This window comes from Rhineura floridana, chromosome 2 (genome assembly GCF_030035675.1).
Source record: "Rhineura floridana isolate rRhiFlo1 chromosome 2, rRhiFlo1.hap2, whole genome shotgun sequence".
NCBI lineage: Eukaryota > Metazoa > Chordata > Lepidosauria > Squamata > Rhineuridae > Rhineura > Rhineura floridana.
This window is the reverse complement of record NC_084481.1, coordinates 152111920-152137901: the sequence shown is the minus strand read 5'-3', so window position 1 is coordinate 152137901 and position 25982 is coordinate 152111920.

Below are 25982 nucleotides of genomic sequence, written 5' to 3'. Positions count from 1 at the left end.
ACCACAATCCAAAGCAAATTAAATAATATCTAATCTGAAGGAGGAAAAAAAATTCAAACAAAGCCTTACAACAAACCTTCTTAGCTTTTAACTAAAATGGGCATTTAATTATAGATAGATAGATAGATAGATAGATAGATAGATAGATAGATAGATAGATATATGTATGTATAAATACATACATACTTCTTACTATCATTCATTGTGTAGTTAAAAAAATGCCCCCCCAAATAATTGCCTAAGAAAAAAGCCAATCTAATTTTTCTAATTTGTGCTGCCATGTTGACTGTTACATGGTACAGACCAATTGCCTGTCAGACAACACAGAAACCTGGTTGATGCTACAACCCCTAAAACAAATTTAAACGTCCAAAAAAAAAATCTGTTACTTGTACAAAAGTTAAAAAATAGTCACTCACTGTCAACTTGTTGTAATCCCCCCTCCTGCATTTATTTATTTTAGACCATAAAAACAAAGCAGGCTGAATGAAAAGTGATTTTTCTGTCAAAGGAGCTAACCTCTAATATACTCTCACACATCCTTTATAAAGTTTTAATTTCCAATATAATATTTTGAACCTTAAAGCGGTTTTCAAAACTGATACCTAGCCAACAAAAAACACAACAGGAAAACCCTCTTGTTGTGACACTACTTAGTCTCCTCTCCAGACACACTTTGTACATCTCCCAACACACTACAAAGCCAAAGTCATTCAAAATAATATTGATACACTTATTTACCATTTATTTCTCAGTGTATTGATTTTTTGGTAGCTGTTCACCCCAAAAAGTTTCACAGAAATCTCAATCCTTCAACAGCTGGCACTGCATAGTTATAATTCAAGTTTTCCATGGAAAAACCAAATCCTTCAACAGTCAGACTAGCATAGTTTTACTTTTTTTCTGTATGAACATTTAACGCAGAGATAAAAGCAACAAAAGGACACAAGGTGCAATGAAGGTGTGAAATATAACTAACCTGCTCCTGTAATTCATATGTACACATAGAAATCCTACTCATTTGTATATAATTCTCTGCCCCAACTCCTAATCCAAAGAAGGCCTGCTTATGTACGATTTGAGCTGAATTTTTTTAAGCTGGCCTATTAAAAAGGCCTTGTTATTAGGATTTCAATTAATTTTTAATTGTTTGTCTTAGTCATGTAATTTTCTATTTCAACTCAATGAAGAATTTCAGAATAACATTATTGTTAAGTAATTTTGACCCTGATACAGAAAGCTTTGGGGTTTTTAAAGTTCTGTAAACATGAACTTCTTTACTAGATTTCAAGATAATATAGATAAAAGCACTTGAAAAATACTCCTCACGTGCTTTAAAATATTGACAATTTTATTGGCAATAGGTTAAAATCTGAAATTAAGAAGAAATAGGAATATTTCAACCGGATCCAAGAAAAACATTTCATGATGGTATTTATTTTCTGGCTTCCAGCGGAACTCTTTTTTTAATCTCCTCACAGAAGCAATACGAAAAAATATTGAAAACCTTCATTATATTTTTCTAATGTAATTTTTTGGTCACAGGAAACTGCAAAAAGAATAATTTTTATACTGCTTTCAGCCCATGCATAATTATTTTACTAAAGGTATGAAGGCTTTGCTTTTGCTTTTAAAAGATTTATGAACAGCATGGAGAGTTATGGACTTCTAAGTGTTTTGAACTTTTGTGGGGGGGTTTAAACAGTATCATGATCATAAACTTTGAGTAGCCAGAATTTAGTATTAATAAATAATCAAAGTGAGTAAACAGCTGATATGGAGCAGATAAGCTACACAAGTACAACAACGCACCTAATACTTTTAACAGGTCTTCATCCCACAATTTTTGTCATTGAATGTAATAATCTAAAGGACAGAATAGGTCAAGAATATACTACCCCAATGCCCTCCTCCCCCTGCCCCTGCACACACAACTTTTTATGACCTATAAATCACATAACTTTTTTTTGTTGAAAATTGCTCTTGAGAAACAGTATTGCAACCAAATCCAGTAACCCCAAAACATGTATTATGTTGCAGCCAATTTTTAATTAACAAGCCTTTTTTTAAAAAAAAAACACCCCACAATTTTGGGCTCAATCCATTTGGGAGCACTGCATGCACACATTTCAAAGAAAAGAGAAATTTGCAGAAGAGACTTTGCCCGGCTCTCATTTCAGCAGGGATTATATGGCAAATGTATCTGGTGGACAGTGCTTGTTAGGAAAAGCCTATTTAAATTTTAAAATGTTTCAACAGATCTACATGTTAAGAAATACTGTTTTTAGAAATTAATTCTAGTATAACCAAAGTAAAATTGCCTTCCACCTATATATAGTGTGTTTTTGCACTATAAGATGGGTTTGGCTCATGCATGTACTGAGTTTTCTTTACATAATGTTACATGATTCTTGTAATTTTGGTGGCATAGGTTAATGTAACTATGTCTATTTCGCTATCTTACTGCCTTTTCACAGTTTGATAGATACAAGAACAATCTTTATACAGTTTTTCTTGTTTACAACACCTTACACAAAAGGGTTTATGTGATTTATTATCCTAAAGGCCAAGTATCTAATATTATGGAACTCTCATGCAACTATTTTCTCATCCCATCAAAATGTTTAGGTAATAATCAGATGCCTTACCTGTAAAAAGGTGCTTGCTTCTTCCATCCATTATTTCAATGCCTGAAACAAGGCTCTTCTAACATTCTCTGTAAAACTAAAGGGATACAAAAATAAACCTACTGGACAATCAGATGCAATCACAGAAACTATTTTTTAAAAAATAGTTGGGACTTTTGGACTACAAAAGACCTAAGAACGCTACACCTGAAATATATGTATATATTTTGAAACAACTACAAGGCTATAAAGAAGGGCATTTACAGGAGTTTTTAAAAAGAAATTAAGGTAATTTGCATGCCAATTTTAAATTACATACATTTGCAAGACAGACATATCTATATATATATAATCATATAATAACTGTTTTTTAAAGTTGTAAATGTTGTAAGTAATTATTTTTAGAGAAGTTAAAAACGGGAGATACTACTTCTGATTGCCTTTTTTTATTTCTTATAAACTTTCATTTCTAAATCAGAACTGTTCTACTCTTATATTTCCCTTGGTTTATAATACCATGCATGTTATACACTAATACTGTATAAATGCTGGTATATACAATGCATAATATGTTCCTACAAGGCCTAAAAAATTGTACTCATTTCACCACAAGGTATTTTACAAATAAAATCAGTGCAGATCCAGTATTTCCATGTTTGTTTGTTTCTTGCGTCTGCCATCTCAAACACACACATGATTAAGGCAATAAATGTATAATATCCCAGAATATTAAAATATCATCAAAGGCACCCTTTACAGGCTTTCCTTTTGTAAGGAATGACTAGAATCCTTTTTGTTTTCAAATGGCAAGCTTAGGATATAAGCTAAACCAGTTAAATGAAAACACCTTTTTCAGTTTTTAATCTTCCAGAATTAACGTTGCCCTTCCAATGGAGCTTCAGCTCTGTGTTGAGCTGATGCAAATCACATGCTCCTCACTGGTTTCAAAGGTGATCTCAAAGGTAGTGAGAATGAAGAAACAGTTGGACATAACACTGACTCAGAAGCATTTCCCATCTCTTTCTTTTTTCTACTTTTGCTGCATATACTTTGGGCTAGTTAGACATTTAAAAAAACAATTATTTCCTGTCTTCATTTTATTTTAGTCTCAGATTAGTGTGTTTCTTACCCAATCCTATGAAGAAAAAAACCAGAATGGACGAATGAGTAGGGCTCTCAATTCTTTTACTATATCTCAGGGGAGGGGGGTTAATAGGAAAAATATACCCCTCTGCAATTTGTTTAATATGTATCCCTTGACTTAAAATAACAACAAACCAGCACAATTGCTGTAGCCACCTGTTGCTTTATAAAAATCCATCCATTGACACAAAACCAAGGATGGCCTCTGACAAGTTATTTCCCCCAAAACAACTGGGGTTTGGGGGAGAGTCATTTCCTACAAGCAGCAAACTAAGAATATGTGAAAATGCCTTTTGAAGACTACAGCAACGTTATGCTCAAAGAGCCTGAAGTTTTATAGAAACCTCTTGACTTGGGACTCTTGATAATACATGTTAGGTTTCTTAAAAATATAGAGGATTTTCAAAATCTGCTTTAATACCTGCAAAATATTTTGATTTTCTTAACTCAGTCAGAATGGTGAGAGGGCTCTTGGTTTCACTTTTGATCCTGTCTCTTTTGCTTTTGTTCTTTAGTGACCCAGAGACTTTTTAGGGTTTTTTTTGGGGGGGGGCGTTCACCTACGCTTATAAGAACAATTTTAAAAACTATTATTCTACAGATATAAATCATACTGATATAAATAATGATATTATTTGCCACCCAATAATATAGTTCACTAAGTAACTCGCAAAGACAAAATGAAAAAGTACTATTTGTAAAACAGTATTAAAAGAATTGCGGCATAAAAACTTCAGTTTTGAAGAACACATAATTTTGAGGATGGCTTGAGCTTAAAGAAATGAAAAGAATAGTCCTGCCATGTGAATCTAAAGCGACTGCACATACCTTAAACTGGAGGGCATGCTCATTAGCTAAAATCCAGCAATAGTTCCTCCCCTCCAAAAATCAATTGGAAAATATCTGTTTTACCCAGTAAACAATCTGATGTTGCTTTTAAGATAGTGTGCTCAAGCCTCTGATTGTTCTGATTGCAACAAAATATTCTTGGCCTTCTACGAAAATGAATAAATCTAAGTTCTGTAAACTTCTTTAGAAATAATTTGTTATTACCTAGCCTCACTCTCAGCAAACCAATGTGAAATTCGTGGAAATTGATACTATCTTTCACCAGCTTCTAGTTTGAGCCAAATCTCTCTATAATTTAGGTAAACTGACTCAAACAGCCACATTCACTAGCTTCAGTTATCAAAGTGCAAGATAACTGATATTTTTCTTTATATCCCTCTTTCCCCTCCATTTCCTCTTCCTCTTGTCTCCATGGCAGCAAAAGTTCTGGGCCCTAAAATGCTGTATAAAATATTGCTATTAATTATATGCATACTAAACATATAGGTAGCATGCAAACTAGACATATAAGCAGAGGTTGGAAGTAATTCATTACAAGTAACAAATTACTTGTAATTCATTACTTTTTTGAGGAACGAGTGGGTAATTCCTTTACATTTTGATTGTGATAGAACTAGGAGTAATTTTATTACTTTTGTGGAGTAATTGTAATGTTTCCAGCATTACTTTGGGGCATTACTTGGGGAGGGAGCAGGGGAAGTTTTCTGCTCCTCTGATTTGTGGATTAAAATCATGTGCCTCAAACTGGGCTTCTGTGCAGCGTCACTCTTCCCTCATGTTCTGTGGGTGGGTAGGAGGCGATGAGGGAGGTGGAGGAGAGTGAGACGGGGTGGAGTGGAGAAAACTATTGTTTCAAAAAATGGATGGTGGTGGTGAAGAATGGAGTGGAGGGGAAAACGAGCTGGAGGGCAAGAACATGGATAAAGGAGGAGAAGGAGGCAGCAGCAGAATGGAGATAAAGAACTGTGGAGGTGAAAGATGACAGTGTGTGGTTTGTGTGTGTGTGTGTGTGTGTAAATACTGTGTTTGCACTTGGCACACAAAGTGGCCTCCACCACCCTCTCTGGCTACTGTGCTGCATTTGCAGTATTTTAACTTTTTTACATCTCAGGGGAAAATGTTGGCTTGGGTGAGTGCTCCTTAGTTGGTGGTAGGGCAGGGTCTGGGAGGTGGCTAAGTGAGAGACATTATGCTTGCTGGCTGAGTGGGGGTGGGTTGCACTTGGTTTGACGTGCAAAGATCTGAGTAGTGGCCTCTGCCTCCCTCCCCACCACCCTTACCAGCAGAGAGACCACCACTGGTATCTAATGGATAAAAAGAATTATTCTACTACCTCTGTATGTGTGTATTTTTAATGTTGTTTTAGGCTACTTAGATGTGCAGCGGCCAAGGCCAGCACCTTGTAGGCGTTGTTTTTTTAAAGTAACTGAAATGTAATTATAGTGATTACTTTTGAGAAAAAGTAATCGGTTACTTTCAGAGCAATTGTCATTGTAACCAGGGCCAGCTCCAAGCATGCGGGGGCCCTTGGGCATCAGCTTGCCCTTGCCCCCCGGTGGGTGGGTGGATGGGTGTGCGTATGTGTGTGCGTGCGGGCCCCCCATGTGCCCCCCATGGCCCCCCTACCTGTCTAGTCTTTACCATTGCCCTTAATGAAGATGGCGGCCGCAGTTTCCCTAAGGGAAATGAAGCCTCCGCCACCATCTTTGTTGATGGCACACATGCGTGCTATGCGTGCACATCTCTGCCATCAACTAAGATGGCGGCAGCGGCTTCAGTACCTTAGGGAACCTGCGGCTGCCATCTTCATTAAGGGTAATGCTAAAAAGCCGGCTGACAGGTAAGTGGGGGACATGGGGGTGTGTGGATCGTGGAAGGGGAGCGGCAGGCCCCTCAGGGGCTCCTGTAGTTCTGGGGCCCTCAGGCCAGTGCCCAACCTGGCTGCCCTTTAGAACCTGATTGTGATGGTAGTTACTACTTTTTTGGGCCATGTAATTGTAACTGTAATTTATTACTTTTTAAAAGAAATATTCCAAACTCTGCATATGAGTACATGTTAGAAACACATGGTTTTAGGCTCAGGTAAGCTCTCATTGTCAAAACAACCCCTTAGCTAACTCTGCAATCCCATCCACCCCTGTGCACTGGGTTGGAGTTGGGGTGATTGGATTTAATGGAGGTCTCCTTCCACCCAAGCCCTTCCAGCTTCTGCCCATGGAGTGACACCAGCATCACTCCACTAATGTGGAGCTCTCCATTCCGCCCACCAAACATGCAGGTGGGCAAAAGTGCTGCTGGTGGGATCCCTGGCAGTGGTGGCTCATGGAAAATATCAAAACAAGGTGTTTCAGGGAGGGGCTGAGCCAGCCTAAAATTACTGAATCCTGAGCCACTTTCACTGGCATCACATGATGGCATCAGGGCTGATCTGAACTCGATTGCTGTGCTCTCTCTAGGCTGACCCATGATTTCCATCCTGGTCCAAGTAAGTGGCAGGGCTGCTGATGCAGTGGTAGTCCCACCACTCTGTTAATTTCTGCCAGAGAGCAGCCAGGGTTTGGACTGCACCCTTAGTAAACAGTGCAATTTATGGTTGATATCCAATATTAGTCACACTCAGAGTAGAACCATTAAAATTCATGTACTTAAATCAATTGATTTCAATAGGTCTGTTCTGAGTATGACTAGTGTTTGATATCACTCTGTATCTATATACAGAGGCTGATGTTCCACATGGAAACAAAAAAACAACAAATCCAAAGTCTGACAGAGCACAAACCTATACTTGTTCAGAGTGTCATCAGTAGGGATGAAAAGATCTGTCAGTTTCGGTTGACTCAGGTTCTCATTTGCTCCAATCTTAAATTCAGTTCTCCACATTTCTGCAGCAATTTGTGTTGTTTTTTTTAAAAAAGAAATTATAATGAAAATCCTCCAGCATTTCGGTGTGAAGTTCTCCTAATAAGCATATTTTTGTATGCAGTTTTGACTAATGTACATATTTTTGCAAGCGATTTCTCATCATATAATGCATTTTTGTATGTTATTTTCACTCATATATCCATTTGTTGCACATTTTCCCCTAATATATGCATTTTTGTAAACATTGGTTGGAGTACTGCATTGCACAATTTGAATGAATGTGAATTTCAAAGAATGACTGTGCTTCAGTTCTCATGTTTTTAAAAATGCAAATTTGATAGATTTAGCTTGAAATGCAAACTGAATTGAATTTCTCACCCATACCTAGCTACCAGTCACATCCTCGGGAATACTCTTCCAGCAGATATACTGGCAGGCATCCTCATTTTTGACTTTCAGGTGTCTCTTTTTTATGCCGATAGGCCTACACAGTTGTTCAAATTTTCTTGAGTAGCCAGTCATTTTAATGATTGTTCAGTATTCCTTTAAAGGTTTTTTTATGTGTATAGTGTCCTGATGTCTTGTGAGAGGGTGGTATATGAAATACTTCTTAAAAATAAGTAAGCTGACTAGCCTATTAAATAAATTACCATCTACCTGCATACATAATACTGTGTCATTAAAAACTGAATCATGTGCTTCCTTACACTGTATACCATTCAAGATACCTGCAAAGAGAGAGCTACCTTCTCAGTCACCAAGTTCCTTCCTATTTTTTCCTGTTGTATTCAGGTGCCAGGTACGGAGACTATCCTATAAATTATTGTAATTTATTTTCTGACAACAAGATCTGAATAACTTCCAGGGGATGTGTCATAGTTGTTATTTTTGTGTCGTTTCCTAGAACCCTCTGGAATAGTAATACTGACTAGAGCACAGGAAGGGTGCTTTGATATAAAATGGGATCAAAAGGAAAGTATAGCCCTGTCATTTTTTTACAGGTTTCTCCATTATCTCATCAAATATCTTACTTTTTGACACCCAATCTAACTAAACTCATAAATATGACAACTGATGAGACTTCTTTAAACTTAGGCCTTGGATGCAACATCTTTTGCACCTTTACAGTGACTACAATCCAGACTGTAATTGATCTAATCAGAAGCCAAAAATAAAATACATAAAAGGTAAGGAAATAATGGCAAATTTGCTATACAGTAGGCAATTCCAGGAAAATTAAGACCACTCTGGTAATAAATGGCTGGTGAACAGCAGTAGCAGTTGTGTATTATTTTTACTAAGGCCTAGGATTGGGGGGTAAATTTGATTCAGTTCACATTTAAAGCTGACTCTTATCAAATTCGCACTTTCCAATACAATATGAGACCCAAAACACAGCCATCCTTCAAAATTTACACTAATCAGAATTTTAAATGCAGTTCTCCAACCAATGTTTACAAAAATGTGTGTATCAGGGGAAACTGCGCATAAACATTACTATATTAATGAAAATAATATACTAAAATGCATTATATTTGGAGAAAACTCTTGCAAAATGTACTTTAGTCAAAAAACTGCATACAAAAATGTATTTCTTAGGAGATATTTGCTGAAGAATTTTCATGAGGATTTCCCCCCCCCCCAAAAAAAAACAAATTGCAAATTGCTACAGAAATGTGAAGGACTGGAAAAATGAGAAACTGTGAGAACCAAAATGGACAGATCCATCAACCCCTACTAATGCCACATTTGCACTATATATTCAAAGCACTATTACACCACTTTAACAGCCATGACTTCCCCCAAGGAATCCTGGGAACCATAATTTAAGGGTGCTTAGAGTTGTTAGGAGATCCATATTTCCCTTGTAGAGCTACTGTTCCCAGAATAATGTTATCAGTCAGTCTCTCTTCCCAGTGACCTCTATAGCTCTGTTAGGGGAATAGTGGGCTCCTAACAACCTTCAGCACCCTTAACAAACTACAGTTCCCAGGAATCTTTGTGGGAAACTAATACTGATTAAAGTTGTATAACGGTGCTTTAAATGTATGGTGAACATGTGGCCTTATTTAAGAAACTCAGGATAATTTGCATCCACGTTAACACATTAACACACTAATAATAAAAAGAAGCAAGAAAGAAGCTAAAAGTCCACTGTTAAAGTTCCCATAAATATGGTATCCTATCCCTGTCCATAAAATATTTGTCTGCATAAAAAGATCTTCTGTGAGAATTAGAGGCTAGAGCAACCTTCCTTGATCATGCTGGCTAGGTTGATGGGAGTTGTAATCACACACATCTGGTTGAGGAAAGGTGGGCTAGAGTGTTAGGCTTGGAGGTGGGAAAGAACAAGATCAAATCCCAAGTCAGTTGATAAAATCTACTTGGTGATCTTGGGCATGACACTATCTTTCAGCCTAGTATATCGTTAAAACCATGGATGATTGTGAGGCTAAAATATAGTTCGGAGTTCTTTTTAGGAGGACTAGATACATATATAGAACAATAACTTAAAGGCAGGAAGGTTCAGGCTCAGAAAGGGGAGACTTCAATAATTTGGAGTGGGAGAGTGCAAGTTGTAGCACTTATGCCCATTGAAACATAAGCACATAATGAAATGTTTAAGGCAGCACATTTAGTAGGAGGAAGTTCCATTAAACTTTGTATGGCATACTTCTGAGTAAACAGGTTTAGGACTGAACAAATTTTAACCAGGCCATAGAGCTTTTAACTTTGTCTGAACATCCCCCCCCCTCTAAGAGTCCTGTGGCATTTTATAGATGAACACATTTACTGAGACTTTCTGATGAACTATACCCTTGCCTACAAAAGTTCGTGCTATAATCAATTTTGGGACTTTTAAGAGCCTTGGGGCACTTTTGTCATTTTTGTTGCAACAAATTAGCACTGCAACTTCTAACTTTCTCTGGATGATGCTCATGAACAAGATTAGATAATGGCAGACATACACTTATTGTACATACATACATTGTATTTTATATTTATATTTTATGTTATATTTTATATACAAAGTACAGGGGCTCCTATCGCAGAAATGTCTCTATTTTTAGTGACTGCTCTAAATTAATCTCTACAGGATATTAAATTGCAAGGTTGAAGCACAGGACATTATGATTAACAGTTGAACTGGTGACAAGCAGAGCAATCCGAAGCAGAGGTGAGGAGGAGTGAAGTGACAGATGATCCACACTTGCAAAGGGGTAGGAGATAGGGGTGTTTTTCTTCTGCAGATTTGTGGCATTTTTTAAAATACTCCCTCCATTGGTTTCAAGGGGAGATTATTTATGCCAGCTAAAGGCTAGCATAGTTGTTTGAGCTATCCTCAACCTCTCAGTAGAATGGTGGGCTTTGGATCCAGTAAATCCTAGTTCATCTCTGTTCCTGGCCCCACCATTGGAATGTCCCATTTTGCAGCCTGTGCTAGATTTATGTCCATGGAGCTTTCTGCAGGTGTAAAAGGAGCTGCCAGGATAAAGGTACCTTTACCAAATTAGACAGAGGTTCTAATTTCCTCCAACCATTGCATCTAGGGGTTAGGGTTGCCCTGGAAGACAAATTTCATTACAACTTGAATTGTCAGCTTCTTAGGTTCTGTAATAGATTCCATGATGAATGAAGATCACTTACATCTTGAACCTGTCTAACTAGCTTTATATAGATATTATATGTCTGATACTTAAATGCATGTGTGTAGCTCATTTTCCCTCCCCCACTTTTTTGTTTTCTTGTTATGTGTGTCTATTGATAGTTTGGTTAAGTTCAGGGTTTAGTAACGGTAGGATGAACATGGATAGATGGAGAGAACTGATGATGCTGTTTATTTTTAATGCATCTCGAAAAAAGTGCATTGTCAAAAATTTTAACCAGAGTGCTTAGAAGTGCTATTAGGAGTTGTCCCAAGTGAGTGAATATAAAATATAATGATTTACAAAGCAACTATATTTATTATCTGCCCACTGTCAAACAAATGGCATAAATAAGACAATCACAACCAGGCTGAAAAAATATTAACTAACACAAGCTATATGAGCTCATGCCTAACATTGTAAAGAAAAACTACCAATAAAGTCTCACCCTTCCTAAATCTCCATTCCCTAAAACTCTAAAATAAAAGAACAGTCTGCTTTCATATAGCTTAGCACAATTTTTCAGTTGGTTGAGGAACTGAAATATTCCTTTTTAATAACAAATTAGGTAACTCCCTGAGTAATGTTTTTAAATGTCTTAGCCAAACATTTCAATAAACAGTTCTGTCATAGATTAGAAATTTAAATGTACAACCCTTAAATGCTTCACTGGTACTATGCTACAACATAGCCTCTGTAGAAGGCCCCAACAACTGCATAACTAAAATAGGATGATGTGTAACTAAAACAATGTGAGCTATGGTGCTATGATTTAAAGATGCAATTCACATACCAGTATTGCTGTCTTATGCTTCTGTCATAAATGCAGGTCTTGGAAAACAAATGAAACTGATTTTGATAGAATTTACTTCAGTCAGTGTTCCTTAAATGCTTTGGCCATGGAAGTGTTGTGCCAAAGTGTTTTCAGGAAGGGAGTAGGGTGTTACACACTGGCTCCTATTTAGGGTTGCCAGGCCAGAAGTATCCCAAACCCTGGGATGTTAGGGGCGGCCCTAGTGATGTCACAGGGGTGGGTCCTGGTGATGTCACAGGGGCAGGCCCTAGTTATTAAGCATGATACATACCACAGGTGGTTGGAGCATACCATTCAAACAAAAAAAAATCTGATTAGAAATTAAGATAGAAATCTTAACTAAAAGTGTTCCCAAGTGACGGGATCATTCCTTCTCACCTCCTTAGGCAGCCTGGATAGGGAACATTTACTCTACTTGCTTCTGGCAAGAAGGATTTAAGTGCCCTCAGGCCAGGCCAGTCACTAGAATGCCACTGTAGGAAGAAGAGAGCCTGGAGTTATGGAGATGTTAGATGGGAGCAACATGGATGCCCCTGAAGACTGCAATTCTAAACACACTTACTAAGGGATCAAGCCCCATTGAACTCAACAGGACTAACTTCTGAGTAGATATGCTTAGGACTGTGCTGTTGGTCAGGCTTGACTAGGGATCCTTTGCAAAAATATTAATATCAAAGCAGGATTGACAACCCCCTGCCTGGAATGCCCTGCCCCTTCCTTTTAACATGGCTGCTCCAAACTTCTTTATAATCTTGACCTTTCACTGCAGAGAGAGGTTTGAGAAATAAATAAGAATATTCTCTACCCTTTCTGCTAATCCTGTGGACTGTTATAAACTCACTTTGACAACCAACTCAATTCCAGTGAGTAATAACTGTCAGAGAGAAAACACATAGTTTGGTCTACCTTCACAGGCAGTAGCTTGGAAACAACAGCAATTGCAGCCACACTTCCCAGTATTGATTGATTGATTGATTGATTGCATTTGTATACCGCCCCATACCCGAAGCACTCTGGGCAGTTTACAACAATTAAAAACATTAAAAACAAATATACAAATTTAGAAACACATTTTTAAAAAGCAATTTAAAAACACATGCTAAAATGCCTGGGAGAAGAGGAAAATCTTGACCTGGCACAGAAAAGATAATAGTGTTGGCGCCAGGTGCACCTCATCAAGAAAATCATTCCATAATCAGTATGTGAATTCTCTTTTACCACTACTGGGCAAGAAACAAACTGTTATGCAACCAACAAGGTGCACCATCAGTGGGTTTAACGGGGTTGAGCTGAGCACATGCAACCACTAATGTTGCTTCTATAGATGTCAGGGAGTGAGGTCAGAGGTAAATGAATTGCAAATAGAAAAACAAAGACAAAAGACAGTGATGATTTCCTAAACGCAGTATCATACTAGCCACAAGAAGATCCTTATGAGTAAGGCAGAAAAGTCAGTATCCCATAACAAGTCAGGGTTCCTAACCAAAAACCAAAACTAAAAGAATCCTGCCAGCCAGTCAGCCAAAGTCACAGAAATCCCCATATAGCACAACCTGACCTGGGGGCTGCAGTTGTGCAGAATGCTGCGGCACTATTGTGACTTGAAACAGACTCTGTCAGCACATAATGCCTCTGCTCTGAAATCTGCACTTGTTGCTGATTTGCTACCAGGCCAAGTTCAAGGTGTGCCACGTAGTACTATTCTGGTGTTGTAAGAAATCAATTTCCTGTTGTGGGTGCCACATAGTACTATTCTGCTCTTGTAAGAAATCAATCCTTCAATGAGGTAGCACCTATGCTTTGGAACTCCCTGCCTATTGACATTAGCCAGGCACCTTCATTGTACTCTTCTCAGCACCTACTAAAAACATTTTTGTTTAGGCAAGCCTACCCACGTATGTAGAAGCTTTATGTTTTTTATCTGTTTTTAACTCAGTTTTATTATTTTGAATGTTTTTAAATTCCTGTCTTTTACTGTTTTTGCCAATAGTTTTATTGTTTCATTTCCTTCTGTAAACCACTTTGAGTTTTTTTTTACAATAAAGCAATATATAAATGTTGTAAATAAAATACATAAACTTCATAGTCACTGTGACCCTTCCGACTCAGGCTATTTGTTATCATACTGATGACATGGACTAGCATTAGCTCTCCAAGATATCAGGCAATGGTCTTTTCCAGATATTGGATTTGGACCTTTGCATGCAAAACATGTGCCCTACCACTAGCTACAGCCATTCCCCTGTTTAAAAATTATCTTTTAAAATTGTTATTTTCTATTCACTAATGAATGCACAGCATACCAAGGGCAGATCCACACCATGCATTTGAAGCACATTCAACACACATTTGAAGCACACGAATCCCACCACAGAATCATGGGAACTGTAGTTTGTTAGGGTGTTGGGAACTATAACTGTGAGGGGGAAACTACATTTCCCAGGATTCTTTGGGGGAAGTAATGCACTTTAAATGCAAATTGGATGTGCTTTAAATGTATTGAGTGGATCTGCAATACTTCATAACCCTTGCCAGCATATAAATTGTTTTAATTAAGTTTTTGAAATGGAAATCAGCTACAAAGTTTACTAGGTGACCATGTGCTATTTACTATCTCTCAGCCTAATATTCCCCTTAGGGTGAAAACAACAGAGGGAGATTGTGACTACCTCAAGGAAGAAGGGCACACTTAAAAAGTAGAGGAAATAATAATGTACAACCATGGTGTGAAATCAGATACTTACCAAGACATAGCATGAAGAAATATTTATATAAGTATGACTGTCAAATATGTTTATTAATTACACAACTCATAAAGATATTTATAGTGCAATCCAATGCATGCTTACTCAGAAGCAAGTCCCAATGTATTCAGTGAGGCCTACTCAAACAGGGAAGTGTGCACAGGACTGCAACCTCAAGTGATAAGGAACTTCACTCACCCAACCCCAAATTCAGAATCATGCCACTTTAAGCTGTTGTGAAACTGTTTTATACTTGTTTTATGGTTATTGGATTTTAAATGGATTTATTTCTTGTTGTGAGCTGCCTTGGTTTCCATTCGGCAACCCTGCGTCAGGGTTGTTGGAAAGACTCTATACACACACACACTGGAGATGTAAAAAATGCATATATCCCCCAAAATAGTTTATTGTCAAAACCACTTGCTCATTGCAGAATGTTGTTTTAAATAAAATCACTGTTACTTTCCTATAAAATAAAAGTAGTGACACCTCAGTAAGCCCTGCCTAATTGCTTTATTAAATAAGATTGGAGGGGAAGAGAAAGATTTTCTCTTCTATGTTCACTCGAAAATCCTAACCATGTCTATTCAAAAGTAAGTCCTATTGAATTCAGTGGGGTTTACTCCCAGGTATGTGGGATTAGCATTGCAGCTTTACTCCCAGAAAAATTAATATAGGATTAAAGCTTCATATTGGGAAGGTTTTTAAAACAGGCAGTGAATTAGACAAATAAACTTTCTTCTTCGACAGCTCAGGAAAATTTAAACGTGTTTGACTCCTTATAATTAGAAAAGTATAACACATTGTAATGGCATAATAAGATGTAAAATGTGTATTTTGTAAAAAAGTTTAAAAGTTATTTGAAAGATAAAATGTATAATATGCTATTTTTGCACGTAATTAAAAAACCCTGCATGTACACTTTTATTATATTCATAACTGAAAATGTTTACTGTGCATGCCTACCAACATCCTGCTGTGATCTTCTGTTCTAAATCTCATGGAGAAAAAAGGCACTCTTGCTGCTGCTGAAAGCTATAAACTTATTCAATTCATGATATGCAGATAAGCAGGAAAAAGAAGCTGGGTTCTAGCCATTGCTGGAGGTTAACAAATCCCTTGTCAATCACAAACCCAACTTCACTTATTGGCTAAAAACCTGAAAGGGTGGGGATTAGAGGAGCTGGCTACTAGGTCATTTAATAGAATGAACAGCTCATCTAACAGAAGTTGGGGGGCGGCTGACATTTTGGTGTATATGTCTTGACCCAGACCAACTAGTAACTTAATTTTTAAAAAAAATGAAAGCTAAGATTGCAGAGATTGGGGTAACTCACCTGGAGACCCAGAGAGTACCCCAAAAAATGGAATTTCCAGGTGAAGGTCAGAGACCTGGCAACCCTACTCCTTGAAAATCTTATTTTTTACTTAAAAATATGCCCATTTCTAAGCCACGCTATTTCTAAACTCACCTCATGGTTTTAATGATTAATTATATGAGCTCAGTGACATTGGGCCCATGGCTATCCCAAGCCAACTGGGACATTTAGCTTATAAGATGGAACTTGCCCACCCCATTCATGAAAAAAAAATGTTTAGCTGCAAACTGAATACATGGAATTACTTTGCAACTTCTAATGCAGCAGTGGCTAACCTATATTCCTCCAGATGTTGTTGAACTTCAGCTTCCATCACCCTCAGCTAGCATGCCCTAGTGATGTGGGATCGGTTCCAGTTTCTTCCTTCTAATGAGGTGGAGAAGATGCTTTCAACCTTAAAACGAACCACTTGTTCACTTGATCCCTGCCTGTCATGTCTCATTATGAGCTGCAAGGACAGACTGGGCAAGGGGATCAAGACAGTGGTAAATACGTCCCTGGAAGAGGGAGTAATGCCTTCAACCCTCAAGGAGGCAGTCATTAAACCAATTTTTTAAAAGCCCTCTTTGGATCCCCTAGATCTGAACAACGTTTGCCCAGTCTCGAATCTGCCATTCCTGGGCAAGGCGATTGAGCTGGTAGTGGCGAAGCAGTTACAAGCGCATATGGAGGAAATGGCTTATTTAGATCCATTTCAATCAGGCTTTAGACCTGGACATGGGAGTGAAACAGCCTTGGTCACCTTGGTGGATGATATGAGGAGGGCATTGGATAGGGGCGAATGCAACTTCCTTGTCCTCCTTGATCTCTCAGTGCCTTTGATACAGTTGATCACGATATCCTTCTGGACCGCCTGGAGAGATTAGGTATAAGGGGCACTGTATTGCAGTGGTTCTGTTCTTTCCTCTCTGGCAGGCACCAGAGAGTGGCATTGGGGGATGAGATGTCGGACCCTTGGCCTCTCACTTGTGGGGTGCCACAGGGCTCTGTTCTTGCCCTGATGCTGTTTAACATCTATCTAAAGCTGCTGGGGGCTATCATCAGAAGATTTGGGCTGCGGTGTCACCAATATGCGGATGACATGCAGCTCTATCTTTCATTTAAATCTTCACCAAGGTTGGCTGTAGAAACCCTGTCCAATTGCCTGGAATCAGAGTGTGACTGGATGGGAAGGAACAGGCTGAAGCTGTATCATGACAAAACTGAGGTACTGCTCGTGGGTGATAAAGGAAGGTTGGGCGATGTTGACCTGGTGCTCAATGGGATTTGGTTGCCCCTGAAAGACCAGGTCCGCAGCCTGGGAGTCATTCTTGACTCCCAGCTGTCCATGAAGGCTCAGGTCTTGGCGGTGAGCCGGGTGGCACTGTATCAACTCCATCTGATACGGAGGCAGCACCCATACCTTCCCAACCATCTGCTCCCATTGGTAGTACATGCCCTTGTCTCCTCTCGCCTAGACTATTGTAATGTGCTCTACGTGGGGTTACCCGGGAAAATGGTCCAGAGGTTGCAACTGGTACAGAATGCGGCGGCTTGCCTAATTAAGGGCAGCCGCCAGCGAGATCACATTGCTCCACTATTAAAGGAGTTGCTCTGGTTGCCGGTTGTTTACCGGGGCCATTTCAAGGTATTGGTTCTGACTTTTAAAACCCTACATGGTTTCGGCCCAGTCTATCTGAGGGAATGTGTCCAGCCTTATCAGGGATGCCGCTCAACAAGATCAGCCTGAAAAGGCCTTCTCTCTATCCCACCAATTAAAACAGCTAGACTGGTGAGGACTAGGGAGAGAGCCTTTTCAATTGTGGCCCCCACTTTGTGGAACTCCCTCCCAAATGATCTCCGCCATGCCCCCACTATGATGAACTTCTGCCAGGCCTTGAAGACCTGGCTTTTTATGCAGGGCTTTGGGGAGGGTTAGATTTTTATTATTCTTGGTTGAGATTTTACTGTTTTAATGTATCTGTATGCTTTTTCTGTATGTTGCTCAGAGCGACTGGACAACCAGCCAGATGGGCGACTAACAAATCTAATAAATGAAATAAATGAAATGAAATGATCAATGGTTAGGGATATTTGGAGTTATAGTTCAGCAACATCTGGGGGGTCATAGGTTAGCCACCCCTGCCTAATAAATAACAGTATGCTCCCAGTACATCTTTGAAAATGTTTGAATCATCTTCCCAGCCAAATCTTCCAAGGGACTTGATGTAGTGGTGATATGATTCTAATATGGCCCTTAATATTCAAAGTTACCTAGTTATACTTTGTTAGTTCCTGGCACTCTGATTTGAAATACATGACTCTGATGTAAGTCCTATTGATTCCAATGAAAACGGAGCTTTATTTCTGTGTTTAAGGACTGAATATATTTAGAAAGACAGACTTTAAAAATGGATTAGAATACCATTCAAGATGCACTCTTGTTCAGGTTTACTTTATTTCAGCAGAACCCCCCCAAAACAAACAAACAAACAAATATATGACAGATCGCTATAGATGATTGCACCCTCAGTGATATAAAGATCAATCAACACAAAAAATGATGCATACATTTCACTTTACTTATAATGAATATCTGCATGTTATATTTTAACTGGTAAGTGTAGAGACACTCTTGCACAGCTTTCTTACAACTGAGGCTTCCCTTTATAAAAATATAATTGCAGATCAGTATGATAGAAACCATCCTAGTATTGTTTATTTAGGGATCATAAGAAAAATAACAGTAGGCACAACCCACTAGGAATTTCACTGCCCAAATGTAATTTCATATAAAAAGTTGTGTAAGAGCATGGCTGTGGGCACTTAGTAAGAATAGTTTCTTAATTAATTTATCTAATGCTATATCATAACTCTGTACCACGTATCAGATCATTGCTCTGTACATAGCTCTGAATTTATAGCAGAAAGTCTATTCCTGGAGTAGCTAAGGTGGTACCTCCAGATGCTGTGGGTTACAACTCCCATCATCCCTGACGATTGATCATGTTTTCTAGGCAGTTGGAGTCCACAACATATGGAGGGCACCTTATGCCTTCCCCTGGTCTAATCTGAATCCACTGCCAGCCATTGACAAGAGCTTTAGGTTTCATTAGTGTCCACTTAGGTGGATACTGATTATATCATATGCTACTAGCCTGGGATCCAAAGAACTGTGCGGTTAATTCTGTGGTCAAGGCAGGGTAGTGAACCTGTGGTCCTCCAGAAGTTGTTGGACTCCAACTTCTGCAACCCTTAACTGTTGGCAATGCTGGCTGAGGCTCATGGGAATTGGAGTCCAACAACATTTGGAGAGTCACAGGTTCCCCAGGCCTAAGTGAAATTTTGTAATGTTATTTGAAAACTATTACTGAAATGGAAAAAAATTCAAAAGCAAATCTGAAGATCTTCTGTCCAAAGAGGACATATCCTGTTGCATACCCAAAGTAGGTCTTTGATTCCTGGCCCATGACTGCAACAGAAGTTAAGAAGCAGGAGTAACTTAAACCCATGTTTCCCTTGCAACATTAACAAAAAATTATATAATCAGAAGCTTATCACATAACATACTGAGCACATCATGCAATCCTGTCTATATGTTTGTACAGTATGTATTAAATATTTTAACCTTTGTCTGCTAATTAAATAATAATTTAATGGAGGAAGTCAGTAAAAGTATTTAGGACTGATTTATATAGATCAGTAAACATTGAAATTTTGCTAAGGTATTATACACACAGAGTGGATTTTATTGAATTGTTTAATAATTTTCTTTTTTGTTTATTCAAAAAGGCTTTTAACTCTTCCTAGATACAATAACACAAGGACCATTGTATTATTCTTCATTTCTCTGCAATATGATAGCATAGTGCTATAACAGAACATCCAAGACACTCTCTTTAAATGGGAAAAGAGTAAGGCCCAGATACTGAGACAGTACTCTTTAGATACATTTACAAATGTTTCCAGGTTATGTAAGCTTAAGTGATCACTAAGGCAGCTTTTGATAATTTAAACTACTAGAATGTCCTTATATAAGCAGTAATGTCCCTTCAACTGAAAGTTTTGTTTTTACATGAGTTTAATCACAAGGTTTGAGTAACAGACTATCAATGCTACAGAATGGAATTGTAGACATTAATATTTCATGGAAATAACATAAAATATTTGTATGTGGCGTATTTTTCCATGGTCTGAGTTAATCTGTGGTAGTGTGTGTGTGCTAGTCCTAGGTAAAATAACATATAGTTTTCAGAAACTAAATAAGAAGTGTTTCAGGTGTTTGTGTGTTTGATAGTCATAGTAGAAGCTACCTTAAATGTAATATATTGTATAGTACAAGATAAGATTTCTTACCATAAAAAATATGGTTTAAATTACCCAGTTTGAAAACTGCTATTTGCCTTAAAGATCTAGAAGATGAGAGAATTTTAGGATTAGGCAACCAGAAATTAAGCACATTTACTTAGAATCATGATTCTTTTCTGTTTTTGACCACTGTTTTGACAAATTACTTTTTTATTCATACACACACACACTTATTAAAAATAATGACATGAGTAACTCCACAAAAGCAGTTTGCATTTTTAAAAACACAGACTGAAGACCTCATGAAATTTGTAGAGCATTTACAGGAAGTTTCTTTAATTAATGCCAAATTTGAAATCAAATATATTTTTGGCAAGCCTCATTGTTCATATTTTCAGTTCTGAGTAAGCTAGTTTGGAATAAATGTTACAGCTATGGATACTCCTGCTATTCAAGGTATAAATTGGATAACAGCCAAATTTTAAAGATTTCCCCCCAAAAACAAGCCTCAATATATAATTAAATATGTTAATTATATTTAATTGTTAGATGTAAAACTGAACAAATTTCATGTTTTAAAATTTACTTGATATGTTTTACATTGTTATTGAATTGAGAGTTTCATAGCATTCTTTAATTCAGGCTATGACTATCATTTTACCAAATAAAACCGGATAATATCAATGAAGGCATAAAATAAAGAAATTGATATACATGTTATTTGCATTTTAATGTGATTTTGGGAATGGTGTAAGAACAGTCTTCTCCCTACAGACATGCAACTATATAACTCCCTTACGTACATGCTTCTTTGAGGCAAAATATTTTAGATTTTCTTACATGAATTTTTGAAGCTTTCTTCCCAGTTAAAATGCTGAAGTAAACTATACCTCTGTGAAGTTATCTAGGCAAACAATTTTCCTTTATTTGTTGCCAAAAACACACCAAATAATTTGTTATGAAATACTAGCATCTTTTATTGTGTTCATTGGGGCTTACTCTTAGGGAAGTGTATATAGGGATTGCAGCCTTACAGCACAATCTTATACATGCTGATTCAAATTGTAGGTCTGATTAAGAGCTTGAGTGAGAGGGCTTTATCTAGAAAAGCATGTAAATATGTAAAATAAATATATATAAATAAAAAGTGGGTATAAAAAGAATTGCAGCCTTAGGTTTCCAGTCATCTCATGATGAGTATAGATGACATATTTGGTCTTAAATGCAATCCTATGCATGTTTTCTCACAGTAAGTCTCACTGTATTCAATGGAAAGCAAGCATAGGTATGTAGCCTTAGGTGCAGTACATTTCAAATAATGCAATTTAACTATAATTCTATTTTTTAAAAAATAAACAAACATGAAATAAATACAAAGTAACCATACATTAATTAACTGTAGGCAGCTTCCCTACACTTGGGTCTCTTTCAAGCCCTGTGTTGAATTTTATTAGGCTTAGTTTCTTTTTACTGTATAAAAATAATGAATACTTAAACAATTTTTGTTCAGGGTTTCCAATGAAATCTAAAACAAAGTGTATCTTTTTCTGATGGCAAGCAAGTTGCTTTCAAAATGACTGTTCATTCAGTTTTCAGTACTACTCGTCTCAGGACTGTGTAGTTACTGAAAAATATTTTCATGAAGCCCTCAAACCCTGGTTAGAAAATGAATCCCTTAGTTTAATAGGATTACTTTAGAACAAACAATCTTTTAAAAACCCTTTAAATGCAACAACCTTGAAAAAAATAGAGTAGAATTTTCTCTCTCAAAACAGTATATATGATTATATCTGTATTCTCTAATCTTTTTATAAGTGAATGCTACAGATATTAATACTTAAGTAGGAGATTCAAGCTTTCCAACCCTTATGTTATCTCTCTTATTACACATTACAGATATCTACTGTATGAGGCTTAAAGACATACCTACTTATTTATGCTTGTCCTTATCTAATTCATTTTGCCTTTAAACTAATTGCAAATTTTGCTGTTACAAACACCATGGAATGGTAATTTTGTATCATCTGCTTAAAACCCTGTACCTAGTAAGTCATAACTAATAAACCTCAGTCACAACTAACAATAGAGTAGTAAGAAAAACATGTATTATGTCTGAAAGGCATGTTTTTCAGGCATTTTAAAAAACCCTACACTTAAAAAAAAATGCAAATAATGATCGATGCATGTCCTCCAAGGCTGATTCCCTCATTTGGATCTGAGGATGAAAAGAAACCTCTGGAACCTTTAGTTTCTCAAACTCCTAGCTTCAGCTGGCTTGAGGGTTCTTGCCTAATGGTGCCATTATCATGGCAGGGCTTAGGACCAGAGATTCAGAGCTCCACTCAGCAGAACAAGCAGCCACCCCTCCAATGTAGCAGGGCTGGCTAATCACATTTTTAAGTAACTGAGGCAGGACACACCATCTAAAGAGTGGGGTCTTCCTAAGACCATTAAATCCAGAGTCTAAAAATACCTAACTGTCTGCAGTGGCTGGTGTGGTATGGAAGAGCTGCCTTCCTGATACCAGTGTCATTGCAGCTTATCTGGAACATATTCACACCATATATTTATCCACTTCAGTCATAGCTTCCCCCAAACAATCCTTGGGAGTGTAGTTTGTGAAGGGTGCTGAGAGTTGTTAGGAGACCCTCTATTCTCTCCATAGAACTACAATCCTCAGTGATTTAACAGTAAGTCCCTCTTCCCAGAGAACTTCTTGTAGTTCTGTGAGAGATGTCGTGGTCTCCTAACAACTCCCAGCACCCTTCACAAACTACACTTCCCAGGATTCTATGGGGAGAAGCCATGACTGTTTCAAGTGTAATAATAATGACATAAATACAGTGCCTTGCAAAAGTACTCAGACCCCTGACCATTGATCTCATACTACTGAATTACAAATGGTACATTGTAATTTTGTTCTGTATGATACTTTATTTTGGAACACTGAAACTCAAAATCAATTATTGTAAGGTGACATTGGTTTTATGTTGGGAAATGTTTGTAAGAAACATAAAAAACTGAAACATGTTGCTTGCATGAATATTCAACCCCTGTGCTATAGAAGCTCCCAGTTTACACAGATGAAAGAAATTGCCCTATTAAGGACACAATTACCTTACCATTGGCCTCCACCTGTGAACCATTAAGGTTGCTTCACATTTTATTTATTTATTATTTGATTTATATCCCGCCCTTCCTCCCAGCAGGAGCCCATTCTCAGGATAAACCCCCAATGTTGAAGGATCGTTGGTCAGGCTATGGATCTGAAGAAAAATGAAGACCAAAGAGCATTCTGCAGAAGTGAGAGATAACTTATTATTTATTTATTTATTATTTTATTTATATCTTACCCTTTCTCCCAGCAGGAGCCCAGGGTGACAAACAGAAACGCTAAAAACACTTTAAAACATCATAAAAACAGACCTTAAAATACATTTTAAAAAGGAATCTTAAAAACATTTTTTTAAAAGCTTTAAAAACATCTTTTAAAAAAGGGTTAAAACATATTATTTAGAAAAACACATATTAACAAGCAATTCTAACACAGATGCAAACTGGGATAGGTCTCAATTTAAAAGGCTTGTTGAAAGAGGAAAGTCTTCAGGAGGCGCCGAAAAGATAGCAGAGATGGCACCTGCCTAATATTCAAGGAGAGGGAATTCCGCAGGGTAGGTGCCACCACACTAAAGGTCCATTTCCTATATTGTGCAGAATGAACCTCCTGATAAGATGGTATCTGCAGGAGGCCCTCACCTGCAGAGCGCAGTGATCGACTGGGTATATAAGGAGTAAGATGGTGTTTCAAGTATCCTGGTCCTGAGCTGTATAGGGCTTTGTACACCAAAACTAGAACCTTGAACTTGGCCTGGTAGCAAATGGGCAGCCAGTGCAATTCTTTCAGCAGCAGCATGACATGTTGGTGATACCCTGCTCCAGTACGTAGTCCCACCACTGCATTTTGCACCAGCTGTAGCTTCTGGACCAACCTCAAGGGCAGCCCCACATAGAGCGCATTACAGTAATCCAGCCTGGAGGATACTAGTGTGTGGACAACAGTGACAATAGTGACAATAATGACATACAAATGCATAGATTAGGAAAAGGGTACAAAATAATATCCAAGTGTTTGGATATCCCAGCGAGCACAGTTGGATCAATAATCAGGAAGTGGGAGCTGCATCACAACATCCAGGCACTGCCAAGAAAAGGCCATCCCTCAAAACGCAGCACTCGAACAAGAAAGAGACTTGTGAAAGAAACCACAGAGAGGCCAACAACCACTCTGAAGGAGATACAGAGTTCAGTGGCTGGGAGTGGAGTAATGGTGCACCAGTCAACCACATCAAGAGCTCTGCATAACACTGGCCTGTATGGGAGGGTGGCAAGAAAGGCATTACTTAAAAAGTATCATCTGAAAGCACATCTGGAGTTTGCCAGACAGCATGAGAGTGCCCCAGCTGTGATGTGTGAAAAGGTTTTGTGGTCAGATGAGACCAAGATAGAGCTTTTTTGCCAAAACTCAAAGCGCTATGTGTGGCACAAACTTAACACTACCCATGCCTCAAGATACACCATCCCTGCAGTGAAGTATGGTGGTGGCACCATCATGCTGTGGGGATGCTTCTCATCAGCAGGGACTGGACATCTTGTTAAAATCAAAGGAAGAATGGATGGAGCAAACTACAGGGAAATACTGCAAGAGAACCTGCTTCACTAAAAAACTGAAGCTTGGGAGGAAATTCACATTTCAGCAGGACAATGATCCCAAGCACAAGGCCAAAGCAACACTGGAGTGGCTCAAGAACAAAAAGGTGAATTTCCTACAGTGGCCCAGTCAAAGTCCTGATCTCAATCCCACGGAGAATCTGTGGCGCTCTTTGAAATTTGCAGTCCACAAGTGGTGTGCAACCAACCTGAACGACATGGAGAAGAATGAGCCAAAATCCCTCTGACACTGTGCAAAGCTGGTACGTACCATCCCAAAAGACTTAAAGCTGTTATTGCAGTGAAATGTGGCTCTACCAAATTTTAATGTATGTGGGCTGAATACTTATGCAAGCAATGTTTCAGTTTTTATGTTTCTACAGTGGTGTCACTAGGGGGGTGCGGGGGGTGCAGACCCACCAGGTGACACCCAGAGCCACCCCTAGGCACCTGTCTCTATCTTCAGCCCTGCAGCGGCCATCTTGCCAGCCACTTCCCTCTTGGGGAATCTTCCGCTCTTCGGCTGCAGAGCGGTTTTCCCCCCCATCCTGCCTGGCCTGCCCGCTCATCAGCTGTGAATTTTAGGCAGGAGGTTTGAATCCCCTGCCTGCTCTTGGGCTGCGTGCCTGAGTGGCTTCCCAGGCAGGATGGGGGAAAACCAGCTCTGCAGCCAAAGAGTGGGAGATTGAAACGTCCAGCTCAGGCAAGCACTGCCTCTGTAAACCCGCTGCATGCTTCAGTGGTGTACCAAGGGGGGTCGGGGTGCAGTCAATCAGGGGGTGCAAAGATGGAGTAGGGTTACCAGGTATCCAATTTTTGGCTGGAGTTTCCGGTTTTGGGGGGTCCCTTCTGGGTCTCCAGCTAACTTACCTTAATCTCCGGACTCTCAGCTTCAATTTAAAAAAAACAACTAAGTTTCTAGG